General features: G+C 40.8%; 2 long non-coding RNA genes across 4 annotated transcripts in view; one reads left to right on the top strand and one right to left on the bottom strand.

The window, feature by feature from the left end:
- The window catches only part of LOC103143647 (uncharacterized), a 38627-nt gene extending 31010 nt beyond the window's left edge, over positions 1-7617 (bottom strand). Inside the window, exons 1-2 of the long non-coding RNA XR_476818.1 lie at positions 7551-7617; positions 3191-3196 (exon numbers count right to left, since the gene is read on the bottom strand). This is a non-coding gene — a long non-coding RNA (uncharacterized LOC103143647). The remainder of the gene's footprint in view (positions 1-3190; positions 3197-7550) is intronic.
- The window catches only part of LOC103143654 (uncharacterized), a 168972-nt gene that overhangs the window by 101202 nt on the left and 59919 nt on the right, over positions 1-7851 (top strand). For all 3 annotated transcript variants that reach the window (XR_476819.2, XR_001663151.1, XR_001663153.1), the window contains exon 3: positions 7547-7657. This is a non-coding gene — a long non-coding RNA (uncharacterized LOC103143654). The remainder of the gene's footprint in view (positions 1-7546; positions 7658-7851) is intronic.

Raw genomic sequence — 7851 nt, 5'->3', positions numbered from 1 at the left:
GTGCCTGTGGTCATCGGGGCCCTCGGGGCAGTGGCTCAAACAGATCCCAGGAACAACATCAGACATCTCAGTCCAGAAATGTGCAGTTCTAGGCACAGCCAAGATACTGCGCAGAACCCTCAAGCTCCCAGGCCTCTGGTAGAGGACCCGAGCTCAGAGGATGAAAAGGTGCCTTCTTGTTGTATACCAGTTCAATTTTAGATGATTTCTTAGTCATGTAAAATAGAACTGGTCCGGCAGTAATCAGGTCTGGGTTTGGCATGTAAAATTGAACCCTGATATATGATTAATCACAGTTAATTCATTATATTAACAAACAGGGCGATTGTATTTTTATATCAGGCCAGGGTGCTTTGGAAAACTGTCCCCCCCTCCCCAAGTGTCAAAAGAAGTAGAGAAACTCTGAATAAGGCATATTTGTCTGTTGGCGACTGCAGTCATTAGCTAGATGTGATGTGCCGTTCTTGGAAAGTTTGCGGTGATTAATCTCTGCGCTGAGTCACTGTGTCTCTTCCACTCTGATGTGACGGCCTGAGCGCTGGGTGTTCGTCAAATAAATGTCATTGGGCTCTCCATGATGTTTAAACAACACTTAGGAAAGGCTGCTGCACCTTCCAGGGGAGAAGCTCACCGTCCACCTCCGACACATACGAATGCCTTCCATTTTCTTTTATTTTTTCTTAGCCTTCCTGCAGTCCTGGGAGGGGACGAGTGGAGCCCGCCTGAGCTTTTCACCCTGAGCGCGGTCCCGGCGGGGTCGCACCGACACTGCGTTCGCTTTTACAATTTTTCTTTTTCTTTTTTTGTTTTCTGTGGTTTTTGGAGCTGATGTGCGACGGAGTGTTGGGGCTGTACTGTGTAAAAATAAAAGACAATTATGAGAAAAAAGTTGTAGTATTAAAGAAAAAAGTTAAAATAAAATGAGACTAAAGACATAATTTGAGTCATATCTAGACAATGAAGTTGTATGAGAATAAAATTGATATACAAGAATTAAGTCAAAGTATTACAACAACTAAGACATTTATTCTCATCATACTGTGACTTCATTCTCGTTTTTCAACTTTATTCTCGTGATACTACAATTTCAGTCTCGTGTTTTGACTCTATTCTCATACCACTTTATTCTGTTAATATTACTTTATTCATACTACTTTTTTATAATGTTATAGCCTTAATCCCGTAATTTTATTTCATTATTTTTTCAGCGTGGTTCTAACTCTACATCGTGCTAACAGCTTCCCTTTTGTCTGACCGTGCCATCTGCCTCGCTCTTCTTGAGCGCTGAACTGGGACTGCTGCAGTTAAAGAACGAAGTTAGATGTTCTACATGATGCATATTTTCTTGTCGCTTTGTTTCAGCTGTATGCCGTGCCATGCCGGCTGACAGATGCCCACCGTACTTCCCTCCAACGTAGCCGCCCGTCACTTTGTGCGTCTGGACCTATCTCCCAGCAGCCTAAGCTGATTAAAATATGCGCATCAAGTGCTCAAGTGTATAAGAGAAGTTTGAAAGGAGAGCAGAAACACAATCCGCTCAGGCTGAGGCAAAAAAGCCACAGAGCGGTACCGTTTCCCTCCAAAGATATGGCTTGTGCAAACAGCCCTCCATTTAACAATAACAGCGGTCTCACCCAGCTAGGCCAAGCTAACTAATGACAGATCCGCACCTTAATGCTGAGCAGTTGTTTGGGTTTAGTGCGGCGCAGTACATCTCGTGTGTGTGCGTGTGTGTGAGCGAGTGTGTGTATGAGGGAGGAGGCGGGTTTCAGGGGAGGAAGAGATCAGCAGTTGTCAGCGTGTGGCTCGTGCCACTGGAAAACTCCCTCCTTCAGCCTGGACGGAGAGCAGCACCCTCCACTCCCGCGGAGACGGAGAGAGAGAAGCTCTGACGCAGCGAAACACTACTCTGGACGGCACAGGAGGTCCAAATATAACGCAGCACATTTTTACACTTTATTAAATTGTAAAAGGAGGCAGGCGGAGGGCAGATGGTTCTTACTGTTTTCTACTGTTTTCATATCGAATTCTGTCCACGTTGGGCACGGTCGCTCCATTTCCTGTTTGGGTCCCTCTTCGTCTTCACAGTTGCAAGTCATTAAAATTAGTGGGGTGAAGTTTGAATGATGTAATAAGACTTATTTGATTTAAAGTAAAGGCAAACCTAATCTTTACATGATGTGTTATGAAGTTATTCCCTTATCAAAAACATAACTGGAGTGTGTTCTGTTCTTTCATGCATGTCTGAGGAATCCTTCAATCTTTAATCTCCCATGGAAACCAGCTGTGTGAAACGCCTGGTTGGACCTAGCCCCGCCTTTTGAGAGCTGCAGGTTCCAAGCCTCCGAACTTCTGCCTCACAGAGCAGCCCTCTCCTAATTTCCCGCTCAGCTCCTTCAGACTAGCCAGCAGCAATTAGTAAACACCTGGTGGAACTGAGCATCCTATTATACAAGCTACTTCTCGGTGCAACACTGGTAAAAATGTTGTTAAATGGTTAAGAACATTTTTACCATGGCTCCTCTATTAACCATAGAGGTTGTGATGACTTCCTGAAGGTGGAGTTTCAGAAAGAACAGGAGTTTCTTAAAGAGACAGAGAACTGCTCTGTCTCTTTCAAGGAGTTAAATTTACAATTTCAATTTTCTTTTAAGTCATATTTGATATGTGTAGCACACAACAGAAGGTAACATAGTTTCTTGATTGTGTTATAAAACGGCACTATATGACTGGAAAGACATACTGCTCCTTTAAGACAAGGTAGGTTAACAGGACAGAATTGTTAGCAGATGTTTTTTTTCGACAAGAACCCACTGAATATGTTCTACTGGTTAATATGCATGTCAGCTCTTAAAGGTCAGGATAAAACTGTGCTAAATATTGTCTAAAAATAAAAGCTAACATATTGGTATCAAACTCATCAAATCTGTTACAGCCATAACCGTAACTACAGTCTTATAGTGCAATAGTTGGTGTATATCGTCTGTCTGCACCACATTTTACAAATTCATCTACAAGGTAAAATGAACTGCAAAGCTGAACACTTCATACAGTCTAACTAAAAAGGTTACTTTCAAGAGAATAAACAATGCTTTCCAGAAAGAAAAAAAAAACATTTGGTTGAACCCAGTGATGTCATCAATGACATCATGGACCTATTTCAACAGGAAGTGCTTGGCCAGCCCCTGACCTACACCTGTTCTGGATGTGGGATCTGAACGAAGCGGCAAACAAAGAAACATTAACAAATGTAACTTAACAGAAACATACATTTTAATAGACATTTTATAAATGACCTGTTTGCTCAGAAGCTTTAGCTTTAAAAACATGCTTGGATGCAAGCTAACAGAATGCTACCCCGAGCTATTCCACAATAACATGAAGCAAAGTTAGCGATGTTAAACTAAAACATTACAAATAACTAAAATAAGATGGAATTCATAAAATATGAACATGTTTAAGGGACAAATGGTGAATGAATACAATCTTTGCCACTTTGTGTCATACTGCTTTTGCATCTTGTGGTCAGCAATGCATTACCTCTGTGTGATAACCTCTGAAATTTCTATTTTTGTGCCGCTTGTGTTTAAATGCTGAAGTTGGAACCAACAAAATTGTCATTCAACCATGTCTGCTTCCTTCACGTCGAAATGACGCAAAAACTGGATCAAATCCAACACGACCATTTCAAAACAAATTAGTTTTCCAACTTAGGGCCACATTCAGATTTGAAAGAAGGACATTTTTTATTTTCATTTTTATTGTTTAGATCATAAAAAAACGGACCACATGTTGGGAAAGGGGAAAAAAAATCGGCTTTGGCCAACTTTTAACTACAATGTGAATGTTTGAGCGGTTTCTGTTTACTAGAGAAATTTAGGTTTGTTTGACGTACTTTTTGTTTGGAGAGTTTTTGTGATGCTGACTTACAGACTCCAGCAGCATCGACGGACTCCGTCCTCCCCACTTTGGTCTGAATTTTTGCTGTTGCAAAAACCTGCAGAGATTTTGTAAAGTAGTGCGTTTTAAAACTTCACCGGGTTGTGCAAGAAAAGTCATTTCTGTCTGCTCAGACGGCTCCATCTGGAACGTTTTAGCAGCTAGACAGTTGAGGTGTGTTTTCTCCAAGTTAACCTCCATTGTGGCATTCCTCGAGAAGCAGATGAATCAAAGTAGAAGAATAAACGTGTTTTTTATTTTATTCTTTTTCATGTGAATGCTATCGCGTATCCATTTAATCACTTACCAGAACAGCTTGAAGCACGTTATGATGTAAAATTAAGTGGATGTGTAATGCAGTCATAAACTAAAAATAATTTAAAAGGCTTCTGAAGTGTGTTCGAAGGCCTCTTCCTCCTGCCATTCCCCCCGGTTCCTGGCACGTCAGAAAACATTAGACTCTTCCTGCTCGGAACCACGGAGATGTTCGTTTAATGAAACGGTGATGATATCTCAGTACTTTGGCTGGAACGCTCCACTCAGAGCTCCATCCTGCTTCGACCGCAGCCATCCGGATTATGAGAACACTTTTGGTGAAAGGGAGACATCGGAAGGTTTAACGGCCTAAGTAGTCAAAGTTCAAGCTGCTGGCGGAAAATAAAGCCATCAGTGCCTTTTTTTTTTTGGGATAGTGTGACTTTTTTTTTTTTTTTTTTTCCTTTGTCTGGACACCAAACAACTTAAGACAATTTGTCATTTTTGAGCTGTACAAGCAGGCTCTAGTGACACGGGTCGGCCTGAAAAGTCCATCAGAATTGCAAAGCAAATATTTGCGACGTAGTGTTCACAAACGCACTTACCATAATATTCACGACCGAAGGTCTGGGACGCTTATTTTTATTGGCTTTCTGACTTTCCAGAGCAAACACAGGAGTCGAGACTCTACACACACATGCACACACAAAAAATCAAACAAGGCTCTTCGTCTGCAAAGGTATGGAATTTGAATTGATCTTTTTGCAAGTTTGAAGAAAAAAACTAAACTGAGAATGTAGGGTTTGAAGGGCATATTGTTTTTTTTTTTTCTGAAGAATAGTTACATTATGATTTAAACATTTGATCATTTTGGTTTTTCATTTGAAGAGGGGACAAAAGAGACATTTACACTCAAAGAAAAATCAAAATGAGCGTCTACACAGCACAAAGCGGTACAAATAATAGCGTTAGCCTTGGATGTGCAGGCATTAGCCTGGGATAAGCTCGTACTTTCCTCTTCAAAGAAAACTTTTATCTGTAAACGTCAGACATTAGAGGCTTTTACAAAAGTTCTCTTGACAGAGTTTACTGTAATCCAGTGTGATACCAAGCATTAAAGTTCTGTATTACACAGAGCAGAAGTTAGCTTCTGATTGAGGCTTACAATTTGGCTAATGGCGAAAGGGCTAATGCTAACCTGTCTATGCTAATGGCCATCAGAGAGAGAAAAGTAAGAAAGAAAACTTTAAATACATAGCAGCTTTCAAATTAATTACAAACAAAATAAATACACAAAACAGCAATCCACTGGGTGACAAGCCTAGCATGCTAGTTGTTAGCCTGTCTAAAATTAACACAAGTGAGTAGTTTCCTTCTCATTTGCCATCCTTAAACTGCGCCATACCTCAGTTGCTCAGTTGTAATGTTAAAGCATTACAAGTGATTAAAATTGGTCAAATTAAAGTCAATATTTTGTAGGAAACTGGAGTGTTCATTGCAAAATAGACCTTTTAGTCAGTTTTTCTTTTGGTTTGTTGGTTATGAGGAAATTTAAGGGATTTAATTATCACAGGTTGTTCTAAATATCAGATTTGGACCAATAAACGTGACATTTCAGAACACATGCTATGGGTCAAGCTCAGGAATGTTTACTCTATGTCTGAGGCAGAAGTGCTCTATGATTACAGTGGCCGGCTGTCTCACCACGATTAAGCTGCCTTCTGAAGTGCATTCAAAAAAATAAAGTATAGATTTATCCAACAAGGCTGCTTACAGACCGAGCGCTGAACTTCAGATAAGCTAACTGCTCCCGACAGAAACACGTGGCTTTAACTGTAAAGCAGGTGAGCAGTACGGATAAACTAACGCTAAAGCTTCAGCGTGTCCGGCGCTGGCCTTCCTTACTGCTGACGGCTCGTTCAGGGCGTTCTACGAGGAAGCATCTACTTCTCTCCTCTTCCTCCTGATTAACCCACGTCCTGGTTTAACCTCCCACTGTTCAGAATTGATATGTTCAGTCTTGCATCTTTAAACCATACATGTTTTTTTGCTGTAAAATTCAAAATCCATCTGAAATTTATGAAACACTGATGATCATGTGTGATCCTTTTGTCTGGTTTTTCAAGCATGTGCTTTATTTAAACCAAAGTGGCCGAAGCACTGTGTCCTGGCTTGATTTGTTACATCTGGACTCTTCACCTCCAGAGCTTCCTCACTGTCAAAGTCATCCTGCGGCACACTGATCATTTAATTCCCAACTAAGCTTTTCCGAGCAGGCTTTATCTCGCAGATTTCCTTGTGATTGTGCCCATGACTCGTAGCTCTGCGCTAAATGGGGTTCAGATGGAAGTCGTGGACAGAGGAGACGGTCTATTGTTACCATTTCAAAACGAGTAACTGGTCTGTGAGGTTTGATTTGAAGTTCAAAATTATACACGACTTCTGAAGAGCTCCCTACTTGGTACATGACATGAACATCACTTGTGAGAAAAAGCCCCCCCGAAAGAAATGACAGCATAATGATTGTCTTACAACTTTGTGTTGTAAGAAGAGGAGGGGAAATAAGACGGTAACCATGGAAATTCTAGCTCAAAACGTCTGATCCTTAGCTGGAGAGGAGCCAAATCCAATCCGTCTTGCCTCAATGATAATCCAGATTTCCTCCCACCCAGTTTTGACCTGTCTCGTCTCAGCAATCCCTGAGACCACATTACAGGTTGCTGTAATTAATTGCTCAGTCTGATTTCCTGCCATCAAAATATCTTACTTCATAGCTTCTCAAGCTATTACCACCGTAATAGTAGGTTTTCCATGTACAACCATGAAACGGTACAAAAAGAGTTGGAGTTTGAGGTGTCGTCATTCAAACACAAGGAAAAAGGAGAAAAACAATCTTACGTATCGACAGCACCCGACTACTTGATTTAATAACATGTTACATTGTGTTAGATTTGAAAGTTTTATATTACAAAATTAAAGACTAAGGCCCTTTGAAAATTAAAAGCAGAAAATGTTGATATTTTTCACTAATACCATCCTCAAAATCCAAAATTCAGTGTTGTACAAAAAGGTGTTGAGGAATAGTCGTTACCTTTTTAAGAGATACAAATTGATCAACTGGGTTTTTTTGTTTTTGTTTTTTACACTACTGCAAATAGTTTGACTTCATCCTGCAATAATATAACAGCAATCCACTCAACAGCAATCCACTCAGGAGTGAAGGGAAGTCTGAACTACCTTTTGCAGGAGGCAAGCTTTTAAAATTATACAGCGAAAAAAGCAGCAACACTTTCCCTTCAAGGTGAGAGCGTAGTGACTGTTGTGTATGTTTTTTGTTTTTTTTTCCCAACAGGCACAGTCCAGCTTTTATACACATCGAAGCAGGTGTCGCGTTGTTTGTACTTCACCCCGCAGAGGTTTGTGCGTAGTCGAGGCAAACTCTACTGGGCACATCCACACACAGGTATATTTTTTTCTGCTGCGTATACTTACTCAGTGTTGCTGCATAAACTCCGGCGGAAAACCGTGTTCACATCAAATTGTTTCATATATGAAGTTGAGCTGAGAAGGTTGGCAGTCACCATGAACAGTTGCGAGGTGGCTGTCCTGGTAGAAATGTTACTAGGCGCCCAACGAGCTGATCAAACTTGCTCGTAG

This window comes from Poecilia formosa, unplaced genomic scaffold (genome assembly GCF_000485575.1).
Source record: "Poecilia formosa unplaced genomic scaffold, Poecilia_formosa-5.1.2 Scaffold4, whole genome shotgun sequence".
In the NCBI taxonomy this organism is placed as follows: Eukaryota; Metazoa; Chordata; class Actinopteri; order Cyprinodontiformes; family Poeciliidae; genus Poecilia; species Poecilia formosa.
The sequence above is the reverse complement of the archived record's forward strand: the minus strand, read 5'-3'. Positions and strand labels throughout refer to the sequence as shown.